Genomic DNA, 27,554 nt, shown 5'->3' on the forward strand with positions numbered 1-27,554 from the left:
TCCCAGTGGGTGTGGGCTCTGCATCACCTACTCTTTGTTTTTAGTCTCCACGATCCATTCCGTCAATGGAGACAGGTCTTGCAGAATGATGGGGAGGTCTGCTGACTACCACCCCCGCCCCTTACTGAAAACACTCAACGATCTTTCAAGTCCTCCTAGCAATGTCTAGAAAATTTATTATTTGTTGAGAACTGTTTGCCAAACATTGTTCTGCTGGCTAAAAATAGAGAGTAAGTCATGTGTTTCTGTTCTCTCCACATTTGTATCCTTTGGAGAAGGAATCCTTCCATGTTTCCCCCTCCTTTCTCTCCTCATTTTAAACCTCCATCCTTCTTGTCTTGTTCCAGTGTTCTCACCACCCCTGGTACCCACACGGATGAGGATGAGCATCTTCCACACAACTAGTTAAACAACAGAGAGATTGTGTCTAAAACCTTTAGGAGCAACGCAGTGCCTATTCAATGAACTTTTGCCTCACAGAAGTCCATTTACTGTGCACTGAGATCACAGGACATGCTACTGCTTCCTTGTACGTGGGTGTCTGCCAAGGAGGCTAGGTTGACTGGCCAGTGAGCTTTGAGGTGAGCTTTGAGGTCTCTGCCTGTCTCTTGTTATTGCTGGGATGACCTGGATTTTTAATGTGAGTTCTGAGGATCAAACTCAGGTTCCTTTATTTGCAAGGCAGATCTCTTGCCAACTGAACCATCTCCCTAGCCCAATATGGTCCTGTTTTTGGAGAGGCCATGCCACCATATTATCATCAACATGTGTATATGTTTGTGGGGGTGGGGCAGGCTAAGCAAAGATGAGTAAAAATTCAAATCATTTGAAGTATACTAGTGCAGAATTTCCACTGTCAGTTACGACTAGTTGTAACTAACATGGTTAGTTGCTTATATTCACATGCTAAGGGCTTTTCCATTATGGGAATGGCAGTAGGATTGTGAACTGGGGTACAGGGGATTTTTAAAGTCTTCTCGGCAACTTGTTGACTCTTCATTCATGGATGAGATGGATTGAATGGGACAAAAGCTGACATTTGAGTCACACGATCTGTTGCTCATGCCCCACTCTGGGGCTGCCACACTGTCAACGTCACCTCCTGACACACTGTAGCATGAGGATGACCTTGTCCTCTTAATGCGGAATGGTGAACACAGTGAAGGGGCTGGCCTCAGTCTGGAGGGGAGCTGGGCACCTAAACAGCCCTCAGGGATTGAGATATGACGATGGAGTACTAAGCCTCGATGGACCTCACTGCTCTTACACCTGCAGGCCTCCCAAACCCAGCAGAATGGGGTTGCCATGGACGTGGATGGTGGCCTTTGCTTGATGTCCATGAGCTTCTGGATCATTGTATTGTAGCCATCCATGCCCTGTCACTGATCTGCCATCCGCAATGGGCAGGTGGTTTACACTTTTGAGACTCAGCTTCCAGATAGGTCAATCGCTGGAGCTCTGATCTAAAGGGCCCTGACTGCGCACCCTTAAATGATCCATCCCTATTGGAATCATAACACAGAAACTCCTTCTGTCTTCTGTTCCCCCAGACAATTCCTTCTGCTTTTTTGGGGGCCCAGTTTAGACTTCCTGTCTCCTGAGAGTCATTTTGAGTTGCTAGAACTTGCTGGTTGATCACCCATATAGCTTGTACTGCCTGGATTGTACTGTCTCCATCAAAATGAGGTTTCATCTCTTTTGACACCAAGTCACCAGGACCCGGCGCTTGGCCAGCAGTTGCATAGAAAGGGCTGCCACTCAGGCTCTGTGAGGATTAATGCTGGATGTCCACAGCACAGCCTCTGGCCTCACTTAGGTGAGAAAGCTTTGGACATGTCTGCATGAGAGTCTCTGGACTTTGCTAATTGAGATGATCCACCCTAGCTGGGGTCAGCACCATTGCACGGGCTAAGTCCTAGAATGTGTAAAAAGGACAAAAGCAAACGGAGTATCAGTATTCATCTCTTTCTGCTTCCTGACACTGTGGATGTCATCGTAACCAGCTAGGTCAAGTTCAACTTGCCACCATGCCTTCCCTACCACCGTGGACTGGACCATCGCACTGAAAATAGATTTTGTCATAGCAAAGAGAAAAATAACTGGTACAGGATTTAATTGCTATCTGAAAGCATGAATTCAAAGATTTCCATTTAGATGGCATTCTAAACAGAATTAAAAAAAAAACTTGATGTAAATCTATTCCTTCAAAGACTTCTTTCAACGTTTTGAATGAGATATGAGATGTATGGGGAACTGCACCCTTTCCCATTTTACAGTATGAAATGGAAATGCAAGGAAGTTCTCTAGGATCCCGAGAGGACTGGTGAGGCCCCACCAGCACGGAACTTTTACATGGCAGAATTTCTGATGAAATCAGAACCTCGGGGTCCTGACCTCATGTTTCATAATCAGGCAATGCTTGAATCAGAGAACTTCGAAGGGGGTATTTTTCTTGGGGCAATATGGAAAAAACATGTTTGCCTATGACTAATTCTCCCCCACGTGACCTGTTGGTATTATCTTTGAGGGTTTTCAAGATAAACAGATTGAAGCTGTTGTCAAGTTTGGCTGGATGAAAGCAAACAGACCTGGGGTCTTTGGATGTGTCTGCCCTGCCACAGAGTCAGCACCTCCCGCCTTGATGCTTTTGTGGTCTGTGGAGCTGGGGAAGGGAAATACCCACGTGCCATGCAGAGGTACACTTGGCGCCGTGGTCACGAGTCACTAGCCAGTGAAGCAACGACGGTTGCTTAGACCGCCCAGTCTAGTGTCAGGGGCCGAGGACACAAATGCAAACAGACACCACCCTTACACTCGGCCTTGAGATGTTCCTTTCCTTACGGTAAAATATGCAGAATAAATTGTGCTTATTGAATATCAAAAGCTTAGCTAGGGGAATGCCTGCTTTGCCAGGGATTCAAAGTGACACTTCCCACCCCAGCTCTGGCTCTGTGGATGAGCGCCTTCCTCTGAGGTCCTTGATCATCATACTATAAATAGAGACCTCTTATTATTTATAAGTTGGACTCCCTGAGTCCTGCTAGCACTAACGAGATGTTAGAAATTAGGGCTATCGTGAACAATATGATGTCTCTATTGGGAGAGATACAGCTCAAAGAGATTTTTCAAGAGGAAGGCACAGTGAGTAATTGCCTTCTTTAATTCTCACATATCTCTGAATGTGTACCAAATTCCAGGCCCACAAATCATTCTATGCAGAACTTCACAATCACTGTGGCGTTTCCTATTATTTAATTATTTAATGTTGCTGTGGTGATTTCTGAATCCATCCATATTTTGGGCTCCTGTGGTCAGCTGTTTCTTCCTGGTTGCTTGCTGAAGACTCTTCATCAGTTAAGTAGCGTTTATCCAAATACAGCCTTGTGGCATCATCCTTGTGACTCTGCAGATTCTCCCTGGTGCACAGCGGGATCTTTAACATTACAGACACAGGCCTCTGCTTCTTTGAATTTTTCCCTTGCACATTTGGATCAAGGAAAACAGTTATCTAAAAGTGATTGATGTGCTATTTGCCTTAGGCATTGTTTTGAAATTGTGACATTTTTATAACTCTTTAGGACCCAGTGGTTCTCAACCTTCCTAATGCTGTGACCCTTTAATACAGTTCCTCATGTTGTGGTGACCCCCCAGCCATAAAATTCTTTTGTTGCTACTTTGTCATTTTGCTACTGTTATGCTATGTAGATATGTGGCCCAAAGGGGTCATGACCCACAGGTTGAGAAGCACTGCTGTGCAGTTTTCTTGTTTCCCTCTCTATGGCCTTGGCTTAGACCCTTGCCATGCCAGATCAGCTCTGGGTTCTGAGGCTTCTGATGTCCTTTTCAAAACTCCACAGTGACACGGTGTTTCAGCTTGCTGTTTTCCTTCTCACCGATAAAAACACTTCCTACTTTTCTGTCATCCTGTGACTCTGAGCTGTTTGTCCAGGTCTGCACGTTCGCTTTGGTTTTCTTGACAACAGAGAGCAACCGTCATCCAGATTTTAAGAAAATATCTTTTTACCCCTAAAGCGTACTCATAGTGTGTACCCTTTCATTTCAGTTTATCTTTTGACACGTGTGAAAGGATAATAAATGGCACTGGTGGTGGCGTGTGGTGCTGGTGGCGGTGCTGGTTGCCGCATGGAAAGGTCACAGTCATGACAGAAGCCAGTATTAGTTTTCAGAGCTTTATTAGGAAGAAAAGGGGGTTAGGGGAGAGAGCCAGGCCTGGAGAGGAAAGCATGTGTGGAGGACAGAGAGAGAAAGATGGGGGGGAGGGGAGCAGAGCAGAGAGAGAGGGTGGGGTCTGCATCCAGCTTGTTAAGGCGCAGATTGTATGACCACGCCGCATACGTAGCTGCCAGCGCACACTGATGATGTAAGACGCAAGACCCTTTGCTCGACTCCAGAGCTGCACAGGTGCAGTCAGCAGCTGGAGTGAGGGCAGAATTCTAACGTGTTTTTTGCATTGGTTGCATCGTCCTTTGCTTTCTCTCTTAGTTGCCCTTAGCTGGAGCTGGTGATCATCTGCAGGGCTAATAACCAGGAAAGGTGTGAGTGAACCAAATGTGGAATGGAGCGCTGGGTTGGCTGCTTCAAACCTTGTGAAGTTCTTTCTGGAAAGCTAGGGCATTGGACTTGGGGATAAAGCTGATCATCGCCTTGACTGAAGTTTAAGACACCTCCTTCCTTTTACTACGTCTTTTTCCATTTGATGTTCTTAGTCCTCAAATGAGTGCTTTGTGGCCTTTTGTTTTATGGTGTTGCTGTGGGCTTTGATGCGTATGCTGAGTAACAGTGTTGGAAACATAATCCCAAATGCAGGAGAGATGGGAGGTGGGGGATCCTAGGAAGGGATCGGGCCTCAAGAGCTCCCTCAAGAGTGGGTGAATGCTTTCATCCAGGAGGGACCCCAGGAGGGTGCTCATTATACTGAGAGTAGGTGGGTACCCATGGGTGTTGCCTTATTAAAAGATGAACCATCCTCATTCTGTTCTTTTCTATTTTTCCAAGTCCTGCATTGGGATGACAGAGCACGCCCTTTGATTGTGGACTTCACAGACCTCAGAACTGTGAGTAAATACATTTCTATTCATTACAGCCACCCTGCCTCGGATATTCTCACAGCAACACAATAGGAACCGAGAGGAAAGTGGGTATCTCTATAGGTTCAGTTCTTCACCCTTTGCGGTATTGATTTGCCACATGCCTGTGTATTTTGAGGGCAGAGATGTAGTCGTGGTTCTTTCAGAGAATGCTTTCCCAGGTAGGCAGACATAGAAAATGATAGACTTGACTGGGAGACTCAAGGTCAGGAATCTACACATATCAGTAGTCATATTACAGCTTGCTTACCTAACCCAAGGTGACAGTGTCCAAATAATGGCTGCAGTGGGGAGGCAGGAATTCCTCAGAATTCCTACCTTCTCTGAAAGAGAACTTTGATTTCTGTCACCAGTTACGTGCACAAAGATTAGAGCACTGTCATCCACATTTCCTAGTGACAAGAGCCCACAGGGGAAGACATTTGACCACACTATTTGGGAAGTCTCTCCTTCCTACAGGTTGGAGCTGCCTGTTTTCTTCTGTCAATGTCTTTAAGCACCATATGTAGAGACGCGTCGATGGGAGGCAGTTTAAAATAAGAAAGCCTATAGCAGATTTCAAGCAGTTCTTTCTATGCCATTGCGTACCCTATAGTATTAAAACATAACAAAAAGGAAAATAAAAAAATCTGCTCTAACAATCTGTTCCACGAGCCTTGAAAGATACACAAAACAAATCACCCCAGATGAGATGTGTGGCTCTGTTCCTACCTCCTCAATGCGACAGAGACAACCCCCAGGGCCCCTGAGTGAAGGAGCTGGGAGGGGTCGGCTCATCTATCCTCTTCGCTGAGACAGGAGTAATAATGACATCATCGCTTCCTGAGGTCAGTTAAGAGCTCTGAGTGACCAGCACAGAGGCATCATTTCTATTGCCCTCCATCGAATGACTCGCAAATTGCTGGGTCCTTCAAGTCCTGTGGCTTATAAAGTGGATCAAATCACATCCAAGTATGTGGTCTGTTCCGAGGGTGATGGCCGACGACCTCATTTCTCCGAGAAGACAGATGCTCTGAGCTCACTGTGCTGAGTCCAGAGTGGGGCTAGGACAATAAAGGCTATAGTGGGGCTTCTATAGTAAAGGACGGACGCTACTCATCAGGCCCAGCTTCTATCAGGGCTCCGATGGACTTGCTCAACTGCCTCTGAGATTTAGAGACAGAAAGGTCTGGGTTCAAATCCTGGCTATATACCTTGGTGGTTGAGTATGTCTCCTTTATCTTATACAGCAGGGCTAGTATGTATTTTGTACGGCCTTTGGAAGGGCCGGGGGAACTGTCTGTCTCAGGCAAAATGGAAGGCATCATTCACTCAGCCTCTCTCTTTTTTTAAAAAAATGTATTTTTATTTGAAATAGAGTTCCATCATCTTCCCTCTTCCTTTCCTTCCTCCAGTTTGTCCCAGCTCTCCTCCTTAGAACCCCTCTCACTGACATGACTTTTAAGTTGATAGCCTCTTTATTATTGTTACATTTGTGTGTGCATTTCTACATGTATTTCTGCACATGTGTTTATATAGGCATATATGTATATTTATACATATACACATGAATGCACACACAAACACATATATAGATGGGTAGATATGTACAGCTTTATTTATCATTTATCAGAAAAGGGGGAAGAAAGATTTATGAGAACTAGAATACCAGGCAGTCTGCTGTAAAACAGTCTCTGTAAATATGGCTATATAAATGAGATAGAAATAGTGGCAGTAACAATGGCCATGTTAACATGAAAAGGGGAATAGTTCAAGTGGGGACTTAACCTTAGACAAAGAATTATAAACAACTAAGACGGCTCAGAAAAGAGGAATTAGCCTCTCCCAAGAATGAACCCCCTTACTGGCTGTTCAGTGAAGAGTGGTCAGCCTTAAAACCATCTATACACCAAACACAGACTATACACAAAAACAGACCCAGTAATGTGTGTGTGTGTGTGTGTGTGTGTGTGTGTGTGTGTGTGTGTGTGTCTAGGTGGGGGCAGGGCATGCCAGCCTGCTGCCAAAGAATAACATACCAGCAGACTGGTAAGCCACGGAACATGTGGCAAAACATAGACTAATAGAAAATGGGTTAATTTAAGTTATAAGAGCTAGCTAGCATGAGGCCTGCCAAAGACTATACAGTTCATAAATCATATAAGTCTCTGTGTGTTTACTTGGGTCTGAGTGGCTGCAGGATCAGGCAGGACACAGGAAAACTTCCAGCTACACATCTCAGTTCTTTGTCCTGAGTGTGCCGTGTCTGCAGAAATGGGGACCCACCCTCAACCCCTAAAGGCTACATCTTATAAACTATGTTGTTTAGGTTGTCACTTGGACCATTCTAAAGGAGGTTTCTCATATCTGGTCCTGGGGGTTTTGTTATTCTATGGTTTTTTTTTTTTTTTTTTTGGTTTTCGAGACAGGGTTTCTCTGTGTAGCTTTGCGTCTTTCCTGGAACTCACTTGGTAGCTCAGGCTGGCCTCGAACTCACAGAGATCCGCCTGGCTCTATAGGGAACATTGGTCAGCCCAAGTAGTTGAACATCCATATATACACATGTGAAGTTGTGTACCTATGTATATGCACTTACTTACATATACTATGTTTAACTGTAGGTAAATATAATAGATCATGATTCCTTGAGGCTTTATCAAGCAACCTTGGTGTCATTTGTCTCTCCTACTTCCTACTCCCCACTCCTGGCTCTAAACTGATGCTGGTGGTAATGTAGGGTGCTCTGCCACCGATGGTAGGCTTCATGTCATCTTGTGTTTGTTTGCATCCCACCTAGGATCTTACTGACTTGTTTTTGTTTAGATAAGACTCAGTAAGTACTGACCTCAAAGTCATACCCAGCTTCATAAAGACCTAGGCCCTACAACTCTGTTTTTTTGTTTGTTTGTTTGTTTGTTTGCTTAGATGTGTAAGTTAAAATCTTCCCAGTCTCATTATAGTGAGTACAAGCTGCTGCACAGAATTCTAGGGACAGAAGTACCTTGACTTTTTGTTAGAAGTCTGATGAAATAAATCCTCTTGGTCACTTTTAAAATCTCCTCTAATTGAATCCCTGCTGGGGACAGCTGGCAGTTTCTTCTGCACAGCCCATCTGATAGATCCAAAATCACCCAGTGCTTTTCCTGTGCTTCGTCATTAAGTCTTTTGTGTAGAAAATGAATGTAGATTTATTTGCAAGAGTTTTGGGGGGGGTATTTGATTGGTTGCTGAGAGTGTCAAATCAATTATTTCCCTGTACAGGGTACCTTCCCCACCCCACGTATAGTGTCTTTATTTCCAGTTTGGAGAATTCACTGTGCCAAACAGATTCACCTGTCAGCTTGGCTTAATTAGCGTCAAGGAGCGAAAACCACTTAATTTTCCCAGCCTGGCTCCGATCTCCACAGCTCACACTCCTGGTCTTCAGTTCACCCCGCAAGGATGCTTATGCAGAAGGTATGGGTTACGTAGTGCCCACCTTGTAAAGCTAACAAAACAAAGTTGAAACCAAATAAAGGGAGACATCTCTCACTCGGGATGGCCATTGTCTCAGGCCCTTCTCTCCAGGGTTGCTTGGAGGCAGTCACTCTGATGGCTGGTTGTACATAAAGAAAACAGGAGACAGACCAGACAAGCAGGATTTGGTTCTAAATCTATATCATGGAGTCTCCCAAAGGCTTGACGCAAACCCAGGAGCCATTTCTCACCTTTTCTCTATGAAAACATGGAAGGTTGCTAAATAAATATGTGTTTAGTCTTTGTCTCCAGGGATAAAGGAGCTACGATCCTCACTCTTTATTGTCAGCTCGGCTGGATTTTGAATCACCAGAGAAACACACCTTTGGGTGTGAATCTTAGTTATTTTTCTGTTGCTGTGTTAGAACGCTATGGCCAGGACAACTTACAGAAGAGTTAGTCTGGGCTCACAGTTCCGGAAGGTTTGGGTTCCTGACAGTGGAGCATGGGTGTGGGCACAGGCTCGGGAGGCTGAGGGCTCACATCTTGAAGCAAGCACAACAGTCCACCACCAGTAACACATTTCCTACAGAAGGCCACAGATTCAAACTCTCCCCAGACAGCTACCAACTGGGGACCAGGTATTCAATTGCCCGAGACTATGGCAGGATCTCATACAAACTACCATGGTGTACATGCGCATCATCATGTCCTGGGCTGGGTCCCCGCTGCACAAAAAGGAAAGAGGTAAAGTGGATGCTAGTATTCATCTCTCTCTGCTTCCTGAGTGGGGGATGCCCTGTGACCTGCTGCCCTTCAAGCTCCTGTTCCTGACCCTTCCTCACCACACTGCACTGGACCCTCAAACACGAACCCAAATAACCTCTCCCTTCATTAAGTTGATTTTGACTTTGACGGGTGTTTGATCACGGCAATGAGAAAAATGACTAATACAGCCACTAAGGTAGAACATACCCGTGAGCCAAGACTCAAGACCACTTGGTATTCCTAAGATTTACCTGCTTGGGGTGTGTGTGTGTGTGTGTGTGTGTGTGTGTGTGTGTGTATCTCCTTCCCACCCCATTGCATATAAACCACATCAAACTAGATCAGAGTTACGTTGGGGTGCAGAAGTTCCCAGACGAGGAAGATGATCTTTGTGGGTGGACAGCACCAAGTTTTAAATCTGAATGTTGGCATCTGAGCCAGTGCCTCCCTGCTGCCAAGCCTGGCCTGAGGGACTGAGGTTTCCCTGTTCTGAGGGGATGAGTTAAAGAATGAGGGAGGAATGAATGGACCCTGCCGTGTTCTGGCTCCAGCAGCCTCCTGCCTAGAGAAGTGTTTTCCTGCACTTGGGCTGGGCTGGCCTTCATTTCACAGAAGCATAAACAAGCCTGCAACCCCCAGGGGATCTGGCAGAGGAAAATGAAGTCATTTTACATGTGTGGCAGTGTGATTCAAATTGGAATCGCAGAGAGAAGGATGCTGGCTGCTTTGTTTGGCTCTTTCTGGACGGCAGGATCTTGGCTTCCTGGAGGGAGGAAGTGGCTATGTATGGAATGGCCATTTGCATTATATAGTCTTGCGGGGGTTGGGGTGGGCTGTCCCTTACATAACATAAGGCATCCAGCTTAAATCTTACACTCAGTTCGACAGAGGCAAAACAAGAAGCCATTGAGTCGAGCAGCAGTGGGATCAGGCCAGCATCCCACCCCCCCCCACCCCCACCCCCCGTGTCAGTTGAGGCAAAGCTTAAAATGCATTCCCTCCCCGCCTGCTCTCACTTCCAGCCTGGGGGAGGGGTCAGGAAGCACCTATGCCGTTGCCTTTGGACATAAGCCCCAGGCGGAGTGGAAACAGGGGTTCCATTCTTCCCAGGCCCCCATCTCCGAGCTCCCGAGTCGCCAGTGTTTTGTTCCTGTCTGTGGAGTAGGTTGGGGGTGTCTCTGTGCTGGCTGCCGCCTCTCCCGTTTTCCCTTCAGACACTGTGGCTCAGCTGTCTCTGCTTCCACTTCTCCATCTCCGCTGCTGCTTGTCTGCACTCACTTTCATTTTGTTTGTTTTTAGTTTTTGCTTGCATTTGTGAGAAGCCTTTATTGGCCTTTTGGGTAGCATTGACTTGCCAGGGAGGAGGAATCCCCTCATCCATCTGCTGGAACCAGTGCATAGCCTCCTCTTTGCTGAGTCCCTGCTTGACCCCAATGCAGCCCGCCCTGCACCTTTTTGCATGTGATGCTGAAACATGGTCTACCCAGCACCACGTGGAAAGTCCAGGCTGTAGGTCCCAACGCTCCGGTCACATTTGCTTCCCAGAGTGAAGTTTCCAGGATCCAAGACGTTATTTTTCTGTAACTTGCATTCTTGTATCTTCCGATCTTTCTCCAGGATGTCCTCCACCTTGGATACATGGACTGTGTGGTGAACAGTAATCTTTTCATTTCTCCTGATGCCAAAGTGCCTGATGATATAGCTAGCTTTGGAAAAAAACAAGTGTCTGGCCTTTGAACTGCTCCAACTGTTGGCTTTAATGCTGTTGTGCGGCGGCACAGTGTTATTCTTTAAGCGGTGTTGTCGCCGTGCGAGAAAGACCATGAGGCATGACAAAACTTGCTGTCAGAGTTTTATTAGGAGATGAGAAGGGTGAGGACAGAATGTAGTCAGGCCTATTGGAAAGACACGTGAGGAGGAGGGAGAGATGGAGAAGGAGGAGGAGAGAGCCGAAGAGAGGGGAGGAGTCTGTGACCAGCTTTTTAAGGATTCCCTTGCACATGTGCATATGGGCTTATGGAGCTACACCATACATGCGCAGATTGTGTGATCCACGCTGCTTGCAAATCACTAGATCACACAGCGAAGGACATAAGGCCCTGCCCCTGCTTGGCTACTGAACTGCGCATGTGCAGTCATGCAGCTGGGGGAGTGGCCAGGAATTTCAACACCAACACCTTGGATGCCAGGGCCAGTCTGACTCAGTTCTCCTTGACACAGATATTGAGACAGAGCTTGTAGGTGTGAAGTTCTATCATGAGGTTCTCCTTCTCACCTTGATCTTGTGCCATGATGGAGAACAGGAAGAGAGCTACACTTAACTTTTAACAGAAAGCCTTTTTACCTGTTCTAGGGAACCCACTCAGACACAATGTATAGCCAACTTTATTCGAGCTGGTGGAGCTATACTAAGGTATTTCAGGACCCAAGTATAGCACTGAATGTCCAGAGCATGGGGGTTTTTGAAGGCAAAAATCACATCCTAGCATTTCACTTGGCAACTCTGTGTGTGTGTGTGTGTGTGTGTTTGCAAGTAAGCAGCTTAACAGAAACTAAGATAAGCAGTTAGCTGGGGGAGGGGTTCTGTACAAGCTGGCAGTTTAATAGAAACTAAGATAAGCTAGCTGGGGCATCTTGACCTTGGGTTCCTAGAACAGTTGAGTAAATTTCCACGGGGCTTCTCATCAAGGATATGGACTTCTAGTCAATCCTAAAGTGGCCTCAGCAGGAATACAAGAGGAAGGAACCCCTGCACTGTCTTTCCCTGTCATATTCCACGACTTAGGATATCATGTGGAACACACACTCTGTCTCAATGGGGTTAGATGCCACTTCTACTTGGTAGAAAATAATCTGAGAGAAAGAGATGATGGGCAAACTTCTCGGGACTGCATAGGAGCTGAAATAAGCAGCCAGCTCTTGAGTTCAAAATATTCTCCATGCGTCTTATGCCAAATTGCAATGCACTTTTAAATTTACCAATCTTTATTTCATACTAAAAGCTAAGCTCACACATACGTTAGTGAACTGAGGCTCCCTAGAAATAGAAAGCTATAAGAGAATAGCAGTAGCTAAGTGTCTTAAACAACACAGGTCTGGAGGCAAGGAGTCCAGGATGGACATGATGGCAGATCTGATTCTTGACAAAGAGTCTCTTTGGCTTTGTAGACAGCTGGCTTCTCACTGTGTCCTCATACAGCCTTTCCCCTGATGCTCTAGTGGGGGTGAAAGATCTCAGTCTCTCCTGGTCTCTGCCTCTGTTCTCCTAGAATTCCATTGAGAGTCACACCCTGACAACCCAGTCTGGGCATAATCACCTTCTAGAGTCTCTAACTCCAAATATCCTATCAGGGAAAAAAGTCAATATATGAATTTGGGGAGAGACCCAAACATTTAGTGCATAATACCAATCAATTGTATTTTTTTTTTTTAATCATTTTCTAGGAGCAAACTGTGAGGCCTGTTTTTCATACTACAAGAGTGTTATAACATGAGTTTACCACCCCCCCACCCTAGACTCACGTTGAAACTTAATACCCAATGCGAGAGCATTAAGAGGTGGTGCCCTTAAAAGGAAATTGCTCCACAAGGGCTTCATCTTTGTGAATAAAATTCACACTCACACTTGTCCTCTTCTTTGTTCTTTGCCATCCTACCAGTCAAGGATGTGCTACTCCCCCTCCTCACTAGATAAGGACTCATCGACAAGCCTCTTTGTGGAACCAGCAATACTTCAGTACACAAGACACTTGAAAGCATTGTAATCTCAGACTGGCTGACCTCGGGGCCCAAGAAAAATACATTTCTATAATTTATACAGTTAGCTAGTTTCTGGGTATTCATTTTACAGCATCAAATATAGAAGGAGACAAGGAGGTTTTTATGGAACCTGCAGGATGATACCTGCTTGTTTTCCCACAGTGATGGTCCAGCTTCAAAGCTGATGGTAGCCACTACCCACAAGAATCTGTCTTTGCCTGCCCCAAGTACTTCATTCCATTTCTTCTGACATCTTATTTCAAAGCTACCTCTATCCTTTCTTCCAAAGAAAGTCTTCATAGAAATAAGAGTTGCGATATGTCTTGGATTAAATCAAATGAACAGATATGAACCCATAGGTCTGACCCTGCTTTTTCTAGGTACAATATTCAAAGTTGGAATCTGTTATCCAGACAGGAAGCTTGGATAAACTGGATTTTCCTGTGGTTGCACGTCCATGCAGCTGCCTGGTTAGCAAATGAAGAGCTCCCCTCTGGAGTCCCCAAATATGTCACATGCATTTGTCTATAAATGAACTATTTTTGAAGAGTAGGAGGTGAAGGAAGACTAACAGATTTCTGGCTTTCTGAAAGGAGGTGACATTGCTTTGAGAACATTGTCCCATAATCACTCTACTTCTGAATGGTCTGCATGCTTCCTTTAGAAGTGCAATGAATTGGTGTTTGGCTGAGCCATGGATCTGTCTGTAGACATTTCTTCTAGAAAGGACAATGCTGAAAGAGCTGGGCCCTGCTGCTCTGGGAGAAGACCTTTGGGTGATGAGCTGTCACCAGTCACAAAAATAGATCCCTTTCCCCTCTGCACAGTCCATGTGTGTGGTTTGCAAAGAAGTCATGTGCTTAAATCCTTCCTGCCTGTCACTTTTACATAAAGCAAACTCAATTCCCTTCATTTAACCAAGCTTTACACGGGACTTACATGGGGCTGGGCCTAATGTTAGCTGGTACTACGAGGACACATGGATGAATACAATACTGTCCTGGCCCAGGAGGATCTCAGAGTCCATAGGGAGTATGAGACAGGCAAAAACAAGAAAATGCAGAGAGTGTGAGGGAATTAGTTACAGTCTTATGGAAGTGACCAGAGAGCCACAGGCAAGGACTGATAAAGATGAAACCCAATGAAGCTTCATAGGACAGTGGGGACAGCTGAGGCATGAGGGCATTGGTGCAGCTCAGGTGGGATGTTAGACTACAATAGTCCCTCTCTGTGCATAGAGAAAACATCTCAAGAGCCTCAGTGGGCTCCTGGAAACATAGGTTATCCGCACTCTATGTGGGCTGTGTTTGCCCTACAGGCCTTACAGTGGTGTCATACACTCCCATAGCTAATCTGCCATTCTGTTCAAGAAACTCCATGCTATTACACTCCACTGCACTGCACTCCACTCCACTCCATGCCCTTTTACTCCATCACTCCATCCCATTCTACCCCACCCCACCTCACTCCTTTCTGCTCTACTCCATTCTACCCCGTTCCATTCCTTGTTTTATGCACAATGTCTCCTTTGTGGTACTATTAGGAGCTTTATGCTCATCATAAACAATGCCTGAGTACAACTACTATGAGATTGCAGTGGTTGCCATGGTAGCCAAGATGGGCACCAGGTGACTAGTGGGCAAGTGGCATATACCGTACCCATGGGTACACTAGACGTAGGGATGTTCCACTTCCAGAGTGAGATGGAGTGCGATAAGAGTTCATCATGATACACGCTGTTTAAAATTCAAAATGTATTTCTAAAATTTCCCATTGACTATGGTCAAACCTCAGCAGACAATTTTTGTGAGTTTGAGGCCAGCTTGGTCGACATAATGGGTCCCAGACCAACCAGGGGTTACACAGTGAGACTTTGTCAAAAAGAAGAAGAAGAAGGAGGAGGAGGAGGAGAACGAGGAGAAGAAAAAGAAGGAGAAGAAGAAGAAGAAGAAGAAGAAGAAGAAGAAGAAGAAGAAGAAGAAGAAGAAGAAGAAGAAGAAGAAGAAGAAGAAGAAAAGGCAACAAAAGAAAAAGAAAGATGACTGGGCTGGAAGTGGGTTGGGGGTGAGTTAGGGGTGGCAGTCCTGCAGCCGCTCAGACCCAACTGAGTAAACACACTTATATTACTTACAACCTGTATGGCCATGACAGGCTTCTTCTTATCTAGTTCTTCTATCTTAAATTAACCCATTTCTATTAATCTATAAGTTGCTACATGGCTCATGACTTACCGGTACCTTACATCTTGCTTGCCATGGTGGCGGCTGGCAGCATCTCTCTGACTCAGCCTTCCACTTCCCAGAATTCTCCTCTTTCCTTGTCCCACCTATACTTCCTGCCTGGCTACTGGCCAATCAGTGTTTTATTTATTAACCAATCAGAGCAACACATTTAACATACAGAACATCCCACAGCATCTCTCTCTCTCTCTCTCTCTCCTTCTCTCTCCTCCCCCCTCTCTAACACACACACACACACACACACACACACACACACACACACACACACACACACTAAAGCAATAAAAATAAACATAATAGATGACAGTGGAGTATGGCTGTAGTTGGGAAAGAACTCATCAAGTTCTTGGGAACTTGAGTTAGGGACGGGCTGGTCAGTTGTCTAGAAAAGAGAGGAAGAGTTGCTTCTGCACCTCTGTTAAGGTATGCCCTCACTGTCAGCTTGACCAGATGGAAAATCTCCTGTGACACAGACCTCTGCACACAATCTGTGAGGATGTTCCTACAGGACTTAACTAAGGGGGAGGACCCACCCAGGATGTGGGAGACAGGACCCACTCAGGACGTGGGAGGGCACTATTCCATTGCTACTGGAGTGTTTAGGGTAAAAGGCCCGGGCATTGGCAGCTCTAGCAAGTGACACTCTGTTACTTTTTGCCAGTACCGCTATTAAAGAGACAAATTAAGTACCACTATTAAAGAGACAAATAATAGCAAAAAGCAGAGAAAGATTTCATCAATGTGGCCACGTTTAGGAAGAGGAACACATGAAGAGGTCCGCTGACCTCCAGATCTATTTTGAGATCCTGACAGTTTTACGCTTAAAACCTTGAGCAGAATGTGTAACTAAGCAATCTTGGTCCAGGTGTGGTCCGGCCTGTCACTGACCTGGCCTTGCCTCTGCTCCAATCTCTCCTGAAAGGTTTACTATGTTATCAGAACTGTGTAACATCTCTTCCTGGGAGGCATGCTCCTCTTCTGTCTAACACCAGGGCTTTCAGCCTTTCTCAGAATAGGATTTCTGGAGAAATCTTAGTTCTTGGGATTGGATTGTTTTAATAGTTCATTAACCAAACAGGGTGAGGCATGGATGTTTCTCTGTGGAATATCTTCTCCCCGGACAGGCTGGTGTCCTGGAATGAATAAAAGGGAAAACAAAACAATAACAACAAAAAGGATAGAGCTAGGGTCCATTGCCGGCATCCGTCTCTCCCTGACTCTAGATGTAATGTGAACATTCATGGCTGGCATCGATGCAGTGTGAGCATGTGTGATCGGCATTCGCCTCCCCGACTGTAGATGTAATGTGAGCATGTGTGGCTGGCATCCACCTCCCTGACTGTAGATATAATATGAGCACACGTGGCCGGCATCGTCTCCCTGACTGTAGATGTAATGTGAGCTTGCGTGTCCGACATCACACTTCTTCTGCCTTGACTTTACTGTCATGATGGCATGTGCTCATGTACATGTCGTGTATGTCAAATTAAGTTCTTTAAGTTGGGCTTGCTGGGTATTTGGCCACTTTAAAGTGAAAAATCAGTAGTATGGCTCTGTGTCGGGGCGGGCCAGGGATGGGCCTGAAATATGCCAAGAAGGCGGGACAGGCTGCTGGAGCGGCTGGAGGCTCCAGAGTCAGGGAGGATCGCTGGACCATGAGGTCTCGCAGACAGACACACGTGGGGCAGTGGCTTCGGAGAGCCAGCCTCATGCCTGGCAAGCTCCCTGGTGCAGTTGTGGCTGCTGCTGTGGGCTCCCGGGTCCACCTCATTTATCTTAGCTCTGGCTGTCTCTGCCGGCTTTGCAAACAGATCCAGTGCAGAATGAATCAGTACTTTTCCTCTGACTTCAGACGGAGTTATAAGCTTTGGAGTTCTTCCATGGTGAACTTTCACATCCGGCACAGAACACTCTCTCAGTCCTACAGCATTTGGTGAGACCTTTGGTGAAAATTCAAGGTCTGGGCTTATGACACGATATTTTTTTTTTCTTCTTCTTGGTCTGTTCATCCTTGGCACCTGTTGGGGACTAGCATATTGGAACAGGAGGTTCCGCCCTGCTGGAGCACACTGACTGACACTGGAACACCAGTGTACATCTAATTGCTCCCGTCTCCCAGATCCTGCCTTGACAGCCTACATACTCAAGGAACAGTACCTTCAAAAGCACCCTAGAATATACACCATCATAAAGATCCCATACATCCAAATTGCTTTAAAAAACAAAGCCGGAGCCTGTGAATGGCAGAGCTATAAAAGGGTGTGAATCATCCTTCCAGAAGTCTCGCCTCCAGGCATGCCTGACATCCTTTCTTGCCGGATGCTCAACCTTCACATAGGATGGAGGCTGCTCACTGCCTTCTGGGGAAGAGATTATCTGATTCCACCAGCAGTTAAGAATAACATACAAATGTCATTTAGATGAGCAATTTCCACGTGGATCCAAAGACACACTCAAGTTACGGACTACGGTAGCCAAACCGTTTAACTTCAATAATAACCCAGCAAACCCACAAAAGTCTCTGGACTGAATGAGCCCCAGTGTGGTGTGGGAGCTGCTCAGACATTCCTTCCAGGTTAGTGGATTATTTGCAATTCAGCTCTTTTACGGATGTGCATCTTATGTAAGTAGCAGCAGCCAAGAGGGAAAGCTAGAATCCCAGGCTTCTTAAAATTTTCCACTGGGTGCTCACAGCCAGCTGGAGAGAGTGAATGAACACTCCTGGCTCTCCTGCCCTCTCCATCAAATGCCAGAGTGTGAGATGGAGAGACACAGCGGGCAAGTTCATGGGCTCTGGTGGGAGATGATGTGCTTTAGAATCCTGATTCGTCTGGGAGCTGTATGGCTCGGGGAGCTTCCCTTGGCACCCGTTGGTTTGAGTTCTTGTCAGCTTCCACAGTGACTTTTGTCTTTTTTTATGGGGTGATTTGAGAGTTAATGCATGCTAGCTTAGTGTAGTTCCTGCACCAAAGGGTCCATAGGTGTGAACTATTGTTTAAAATCAAATGACAAGCGTCATTTTATTCAATTCAGGCAACACTGCATTTTATTCTGTGTGTCTCTAACGCAAAATAGTATTTTTTCCCCTAAATATCTAATAAAATGGACCCTTGCGGGTAAGGTGCTGCATTTGTGTTTTGCTTGGCCTAAGCCCTTGCACCCTGATGAAAACTCAACACTAAGACCAAAGATGCTGAGAGAAAGCTTTGCCACGCTGAGAAGGGAAAAACTATGTTCCTTAGGAGACCCTCCGAAAGCAGCTGTGCGGTCCCGTGTCCTGATTCTGGAGTAAAAGCTGGTTCCTGCTGTAGGTGAAGTTACCATGGAGGAAATCACCTCCTTGCCTCAACTTAGTGTTTCCGGATTAGGAAAATATTGACAGCTGTCATCCCCCCAACTCCATCTCATGTCTCACTTTCTGCACCTTCAGCTACCAGTAGTCAACTGCAGTGTGACCATATGTGAGTGATCCTAGAAATAAGTAATTCCTCAAATTTAAGTAGCCGGTACTACAGTGTGGAGTTAGAAATGCTTTCTTTTACTATTAATTGTGATTAATTTCTCACTGTACCTAATTTGCAAATCCAATTTTATCATGGTGTGTATGTGTAGGAAACCATGTATGTAGGGCTTGCTAGCATGGTTTCAGGCGTGTTCTGGGGGTGGATTGGAGAACATGGCTAGCAGGAGCCAGCTGCCTGGGTGAACTTGCTCAGAGCTTCGTCGCAGCTAAAGATCATCGCAGCAGACCTGACTGCAAGCCCTGCCATTGGCTGTGAAGAACAAAGGCCAGTGTATGGCTCTTGAGACGAAAAAGGTGTAAGGGATTTTTGGGAGCAGCCTGTGGCTGTCCAGGAAGTCTGGCCTCAGGGCCAGGAGCAAAGCTCCGAGTTGTTCAAGGCTTCCTCCTTGTTTCTCCGCCTACGCCATGGAAGGAGAAGCAGCCAGTGAGAGGACTCTGTTGCTTCACCAGCCTTCATATTTCAACTCTGTACACACACCAGGACTCCAGTGATAACGAAGACCCACTCTCTCTTGTTCTTAGGAGAATATAAAGTGGAAAACATTCTTATGAAAGTTGTTTGTCTCTAAAGTTAGACTTTCAGTCCTCTATGTGGTGCATGCCTCCAACCCTAGCACGTGGGAGACTGAGGCGGGAGAGGGAGAATTGGAGAGGTGACCCAGGCCTGGGTGGGCTGCAGATACAGAACCTGTCTTGAGATTCAACAGCAAATATAGAATAAATTAGCATACAACAAAATGAAAATAGACTTTCATTGTTTTCCAGGACAGGAGTATTTTTTTTTTAATTCAGGAATTACTGTGAGATTTCTGCCATTTTAATAAAATCACAATACTGTCTGTATATTTTGCCAATTTACTCCACTCCAGTTCTATGAGGTGATTTTGGGGATCTGAATGTGAAGCTTCGATACATTTTACATAATAGCTATGATCTCACCTTTGACACTTGGTTAATTTAGATTTGAAACCAGGCCGCCTAGGAATGCTAGAGCTAACCTGGGCTAACTCTTTTGTGTGTGTGTGTGTGTGTGTGTGTGTGTGTGTGTGTGTGTGTGTGTGTGTGTGTGTGATTAGAAAGAGTATGGCCACATTGCCTGTGTCTACTCAGAGGTGTTACAGGCCTATTTATCATGTTGGTTTTTAGTTTTAAGAAACCTGTGTAAGGGGAAGAGGAGATGAGCCAGTCTGTAAAGTATTTGTCGTGCAAGCATATGAACTTGAATTTGGATCTCTAGCACCCACATAAAAGCTGGACATGGTGGTGTTTGTCTCTAGCCCAAAGCTGCCAAGGCAGAGAAAGGGCAAATCCCTGGAGCTCAGTGGCCAGTCTAGTTAAATCGTGATTTATAGGTTCTGTTAGAGAGACTTTCTCAAAAAATAAGGTGGAGAGTGACTGAGGAAGAAACCCTATGATGATCTCTGAGCTCCACATGTGTACACCATAAACACATACATATATAACACCCTCCCCCCAACACACAATCAATCACAATGCCACCCATGTGTGGATACTCTTTGCAATTGATCTGTACTTTGCTCTCTTCACTGATTCTAGCCATACATTTCCAGCTGTTCGTTATATACTCAACCTACATTTGCACATACATCTTTACATCAATGGCTGCATGTCACGTGTATGGGTTCCCAGGACCTCACATGCTAAGTTTATGGGCAGTGCTGCTATGGGAATGCATGGAATCTCACACGTCTCTGTACCCCTTAAGTGTGCTTACCTTCCCAACTGTAAACCTAATCAGGGCTGGTGCATCAGCTCTGCAGGTGTCTTTCGTTTCTTTTCTGTTGCTGGGAAGACACTAAGGTAGCTTAGAGAAGAAAGAGTTTATTGGGCTTACAGTTCCATGTGGCTAGAGTGGCAGCAGTTAGGCAGGCATGGTGCTGGAGTGGTGGCTGAGAACTTACATCTGATCCACAAGCATGAAGCAGAGAGGTAGATGGGGAGTGGGGAGCTGGGAATGGGACGTGGGTGGGCTGGGCTTTTGAAACCTCAAAACCCACACCCAGTGACACACCTCCTCCTACAAGGCCGCACCTCCTAATCCTTCCCAAATAGTTCCACCAACTGGGGACCAAGTATTCAAACATACAAACCTGTGGATACCATTCTCATTCAAACCACCCCAGCTTGTAAAGGCTTGTAAAGGCAAACTCTTGGTTTGATATCAAGCACTTTGTAAACAGGACGGGGTGGTACCTGCCTGTGATGCTACCATTCATAGGGTAGAAAGAGGAGCATCAGAAATGGAAGGCCACCCTCAGCTACAGAGCAGGTCTGTGGTCATCTTGGCCTATATGGGACCCTGTCTCCAAAACAAAGAACAAGCAATAACAACAACAACTAAATCCACAACATAATGCACTCATAGTTAAAGGAAAATGTCATGTTTTTGAAGAAGACTAAAATTACCCGTGAAATAATAGTTCCTGGTCAGAAAGACACAAACACGGATGTTGACGCTGAGCACATCACCACCACCAGCATCTCCATTGAAACATGCTTTTGGGTCTCTAGTCTGGGTGATGGTGTGACTTCAATTTACATTTGCAAATATGGGTGTCAGGAAAGATGAGATGTTTAGAATTTCCTTGCTGGAATTTTTCCGGGCTGAGGGTTTGGAATCTGAACTTCCTCCTGACTCCCTTGTAAGGAAAAGTAGAAGGATGCTGAAATCCTGACTCAGGGCAACGGCCCAGCATATTTTCCTAAAATTGAATTTTTCTTACAGGATGCTAATTGAGTCCTTTATAGATAAATGAGCTAGAAATACATTGGTTGAATTTCCCATGACATTCAGAAGTTTTAATATTGGGGGGTGGGTAAGGGAACACATCCTTGGGCAAGATAATTTGGTTTCTATGAAACCTGAATATTTAAGTGGTCTTTCCATGGACTTTGCCTAGTCTCAAAGAACCTTCCATCCCTAGCAAATTCCCCTCCACCCAGTACCCTAGCAGCTAGGCCAAATGAAACAGAGAACTCAGCATCTCCTAGGGAGATACCTGCCAGCCTTAACCATGAGACATGTTCCAGGGCTTCCAGCTGTTGCTCTGAGCCAAGAGAGAAATTTGCAAACACTGGACTCTTGGCCTATCTGTTTCTGAGTACTTGGAGACACTGTTATGTATGAGAACAGGAGATGTGTTGTTAACTACAAGCAAGGGCCCTACTTCCTTCTGCTAATGCCAATCTCATCCCACCCTGATGGTCTGAAAAGAAAAAAGAAGAAAAAAACCCCCCAAACAAAACAAGAACTATTGTTAAATTAATCACAGTCTTCAGGAAGAAAAAAAAAATGTGGCAGGTGGCGAGATTCCTGGCTGTTGAGTTCCAGCCAAAACATTCGGCGTTTTTTTCTTGTGGGGGTGGTACTGGAGCAGGCTATGAGTCAGTGAGTCAGCAGTGAGGGGCGGCAGCAGAGGGGGACTGTTCCTGAGCATCCTGCCTGGTCCTGAGGAGAATTAGTCAATTCTTGGAAAGAGGGAAGTATTCAGATTGCCCTGCTCCCCACTCCCAGATCTTCCTCTTGGCCTTAGTTGGGAGGACCTAGTCATCTAATGGAATTCAGTTTGTTCTGCTTGGTGCAAATGTGTCATTGTGTTTTGACTTAGCAGCAGGCCCTGGCTCCATCTCTTGCCTATTTCACCCCAGGACTGTTTGCCATAGCAACTTCAGAAATAACAGTGCATTGCCAAGAGCCCCACTTGCCCTTTGGTGAGGCACATACGATGCTAACCGATAAGCATGAGATAGGGAGCCGACCGGGGAAGACAGTGGAGACAGATAGTTTTGGAGAGATGGATTATTAGTAGGTTCTGATAGATAAAGGAAAATGCTCTAGAAACTCGGTGAAGCACATCTCAAGTAAAGGAATGCTTGTCCAGGAGCGCTCAGGCTGCACGAAGAAAGCTCCTCCTGTATGGCAAGAAGTGAACTACAAGAGTTATAGAAAATGCTGAGCACGGAGCTTGGGAGTCTCTTGGGCTTCTCCACTGATTTATGCTGTAGGTAAGTACTAAAATATGGAAAGACACTTTCTTCTGAGCGCAAATCCACGATGTTCAGCTCAATGTAACATCTTCACATTACTCCATGGTGAACTCTTTTCTAACTATATATTCATTCAAAGCAGAGAATTTGTTTTCTATAGACTGACAACCTATGATGACAAGGAAACATGGCTCCCCGGTGTTTGGAAACATTCACCTCACCAAGGCAAATTTTAGTGGTTGGAGCTGGAGAAAGCTATAATGGACATGTCTGTGATGGTTATTAATAGCAACTTGACAGGATCTGCATCATCCAAGGGTTAGCTTGGTCAGGTTAATAGAAGTAGGAAAACTCACTGTAAAAGTAGATGGCATCCTCAAGGGCATCGTGGAGCACATCTTTAATCTCAGCATTCTGGCAGCAGAGGCAAGAGGATCTCTGTGAGTTCAAGGCCTGCCAGGAATACATAGAGAGAACCTGTCTCAAATTAAAACCAAGACACAAATTGAATAACACCATTCCCTGAACTGGGGTCCTCTGCTGCATGCCCTATGTTTGAAAGCAAGATGGACAGGAACTCGTCTCTCTCTGCTTCCTGACTATGGACAGGATGTGACTAGCTTTTCGTACTGTAGCTGCCCTGACTTCCCCAACATGATGGACTGTACCATGGCGCTGTGAACCCAATAAACCCTTCCTTCTTTAAGTTCCTTTTGTTGAGAATATTTATATCACAATAACCTGGAAAATAACTAAGACACTGTCTTACCAGTAAAAAAAAACCAAACAAACAAGAAAAAAAAAAAAAAAACGGGGGAAGAGCAATTTAATGGATCCTCTTTAGAATGGTGGAGAAGACTGAGGCAATGTAGAGCTGAGAGTCCCATGAACAAACAGGAAAAGAAATGAACCAGCAGTGGGATTCTGCCTTCCAGAAAAGTCACTGTTACTTGATCTCTGTCTGACCCAATGGCGTCTAGAAATCATGATGAACTGGGCTCAGGAGGGCTGGCATCCTGTTCCAACCTGAGAACAAACAGCTCATTGCGCAATTGTGGCAAATGGCTTTCCCAGAAAGTGAAATGAGTTGGCTTAGGTGATTCAGAGAGGATTTCTGCTCAGACACACTAGCTGTCTCTCAGCACATGCAAGTGTTCCATATCAGGCCAACATTTCAAATAAATTACCTTAATGTGTGTAGGTTCAGGACCCCCGTGAGAAGAGGGGATTCTTAATGAAAATGTGTTCAACATCACGTGATGATAGTGGATCTTCAATAATCCTTCAGCAGTCCTTCCTGGTTTCATTTCCCTTTTGTGTATGTGCAGACTAAAGCTCAGGGAAGTGTCCCTATGTTCTTAAAAGTCTTTCCTGAGGAGAGCAGCAACATTTGATGGGAAGTCAGTGTTAGGTACAGAGTCCATGCTCTTCTTATTGTCCCCATTGTCCTGAAACCAAGTGCCCTGAGTGGATGAATAGAGAGCTCTGCCCTCCAAAGTCACAAAGATGCTGCTAATCGCTCAGGGAAACCCAGAGACAGTTTCCCAATCCTAGCACAGAGGCGTGGCATCATACAAAGGCTGCCCAGAGGCTCCTGGAGTCCGCAATTGTGGCACATGGCCAAGGTGACTATAGTAACCAGATGAACTGGAGCTCACTTGCCATAGCCACCTTTCACCATTCCGGAGCATCTGCCACCAATATCAGGGAGACGGGCTGTGCTTCATCAATGTGGCCAATACCCAGGCCTTCCCCGTTCCCCACCATCCTGAAATCTACCCTGCTGTCACTCAAGGTGGAGGGAGAGTATGAGAGAGAGAGCCACATGGCTAGGATAGATGCGGTCGGAGCAGGTTTGTGGGAGCACTAGGTCGCTGGTTGGTCTGAGCGAACCTGCAAATGTCACTCATATGAGAAGTGCAATGCATGAGTGGAAAAAACACCACAGACAAGGAGGCTGATGCTGCAGTCTAGTTCCCACACAGAGGGGGAGTTCATCTCATATTTAGAGGCTTAAGCCCCAGCTCATGACATTGTCAGGTTTGGGTCCTCCTAAGCTCTCTCCCTCTTTGAGTTATCAACCGCCCTCTCCTTGCTCCTGTGCCTAGTGTCTCTCTTCTTTAAAGGGTGCTAGAAACGCTAGCCTAGGGCCCACCTTTAACCTCATTTACTACTAGTTACTCCTTCAAGGCTCTGTCTCCAAACATACATTGGGTATGAGGGCTCTAGGGCACTAATTTCAGGAGGCCATGGTTCAGGCTATTCCGGAAGGAAAGGGCGATTACAGTGGAAATTTCACTGCAAGTGTATTTACATGGAAAGAGTTTGAAGTCAGTTTGCAGAGGGATGCTCTTCAGGAGTACTTAGACCAGTGATTGTTTTTATTATATTTATTTATTTGTGTGTCTGTGATGGGGGAGCACACAGATGTTACAGTATACGCACGGAAGTCAGAGGTCAACTTGTGGAAGTCAGTTCTCTCCTTCCATCAAGAGTTTCCTCACATTGAATGCAGGTCACCAGGCTAAGCAGTAAGTTCCTTTTCTTCCATTGACCCTAGACCAGAAGTTTTCACTCTTCTACATGTACAGTGGGGATTTCTAAAAATGCCAGTGTCTGGGTCCCGATTTAAAATGGCAAGAACCTTCATCACTGATCAAAATCATTCACCCCCTCCCTCGTTTCTCTCTGAATATGTGAATGAGGAGTCTGAAGCATTTTAAGCAGTTGGGTATCATGATTGTGGAGCTTGGAAGGACCCACATTTGCGGGTAGTCCAGCAGGCTGGAGGCCTAATGTTGTATCTTGATTCTGCGGGTCAGTGAGGGGCAGAAGTCCGTGATCTTGAGGGAAGTTCAAGGCTTTCCATTGACTGAGTAAGACTCAGGTACATGGTGGTAACAGATCAGCTATAGCTAAAGTTCATTGATTGCTGTGTGAACCTCACCTAAAAACACCACCACAGAAATATCCAGGCTGGTATTTGACCAAATACCTGGCCACAGCTTAGTAGCCAAGTAGATGCATAGATTAACCATCACAGCTGTTATTCTTCAATAGCGTTTCTCAGGGCTTAGGATGATGCATCTAGAAACAGGGTCTTCAGAGTCAAGGCTTTCCTACAATAGAGGTCGTAGTTAGTAGGTATTGTGTGAGCATAGAATATAATTCATATTCTTTCTCCACTGCTTTCGTGGACTTCCCCCTCAGTCCTTTCCTTCTGATTTCCTCGGTTACACATCCTTATTTCCCGAGAAGCTTTAAGGCCATTGTTGCTCGGGTCCTCCCACCGGGGATGCTGCTCTACTTGGTAGGGTGTGATCAAAATCACCCTATGCAAGGCAGGCATGGCATCAAAGCGGTCACAGATCTTTTCCCAAGGCAGCCGCATTGAGAACTCAAGTAGTTCCTTAGCAAGCCTAGAAAGTGACAATTACTCTAGTGGTTTAAAAGATTAACCATGCAGCTAGGATGAGACTTCCTGGGCTGCACGTTTGACATCTTTTTTCCACTTAATTATCCACACCGTGCTAGAATGCTTGCCCTCCTTCCAAAGCAGTCATGACAGCCCTGGCTTTCACCACCACCACTGCCCCGAAGTCACTTCTGCAATGTGCCAAGTAGTATTGTCAACAATGGACAGCTCGTCCGACCCTCCCCCGTACGTTCTGGAATAGGTTGCAAGGACAAGGCTCCATTTCATAGCAAGAAAACCAAAACTTGAGAACCCATCCCGGTTCACACAGGTGCTAAATAATGGATGCGCTATCCAATCACTTGAGTGGGATGATTCTCAAACATTATCCATCCATCTGTGCCTTTAAAGACTACCTATCTACTTTTGATCCAGTGTCTCTGTGTCTGTATTTTCTTCTCAGCCCTTTAGATAGGCAAGCTCCTGTAGAATAGCTCATGGTTCCCCTGCACCAGCAGCATACATGCATCCCGAGGTTCTCATGGCCTTCCCTGGCCATCCATGGCCTCTTCTTCTAAGGTGCCTTCTTTGTCTCATGCCTGGGAAACCATCCAAAGCCAAATATTCTACTTTAGCTTCCCAAGCTTTCCCACTGTGGACCCATCAGAACTAGGTCACCTTTCCTTTCTTCCCCAGTCCCCAGTTCCCACACCCAGCTACCTTGTGAAGATCTAATTCACTCTGTGCGATAGATACTGTACTTATATGTTTGTCTGCTTGGCCTACTTTATTCCCCCAACATGACTGATAACTTTTGGGAGGACACTTTGTTTTAAAACACCTCTTTCACTTATGTCTACTACAGGGTCTGATACATGGTGGGAAAGTAAGTCATTAATTCAGCAAATGTTCTTTGATCATAGTTTTTATGTTTTAGGCAGGGTAATCAAGGCTATTGATAGAAAGGATATGCCTTGTGCCCGGGGTTATTAAGTTTTCACTTAAGAGCTCATCACTCAACTGGATTATACAGAGGAAGATAGAAAACATCCGTTCTGCTCTGGAATCAATGAAGGTAGCATCATGTGGCTGTAATCTTAGCACTAGGGAGGCTGAGACAGAAAGACTGTAAGTCTGAAGCCACACTGGACTACATTGTTTCAACAAAATAAATCAGGACTGGAGAGACAGGTCTCAGTGGTGAAGAGCTTGTACTGATGTTGTGTAGGATGGCAGTTTGATCCCAGCAGTCACATGTTCAGCTTACAATGCTCTGTAACTCCAGCTCTAGGGGCATC

The 27,554-nt window shown here is 45.6% G+C and overlaps 1 pseudogene; it reads right to left on the minus strand.

Moving 5' to 3' along the window:
- Positions 1-10,521: 10,521 nt before the first annotated feature.
- LOC128116054 (60S ribosomal protein L11-like) lies at positions 10,522-11,602 on the minus strand (annotated as a pseudogene).
- Between the last annotated feature and the right edge of the window lie 15,952 nt (positions 11,603-27,554).

The sequence above is a fragment of the Peromyscus californicus genome, unplaced genomic scaffold (assembly GCF_007827085.1).
Source record: "Peromyscus californicus insignis strain IS unplaced genomic scaffold, ASM782708v3 Scaffold_1__1_contigs__length_55948999, whole genome shotgun sequence".
Classification (NCBI taxonomy): Eukaryota; Metazoa; Chordata; class Mammalia; order Rodentia; family Cricetidae; genus Peromyscus; species Peromyscus californicus.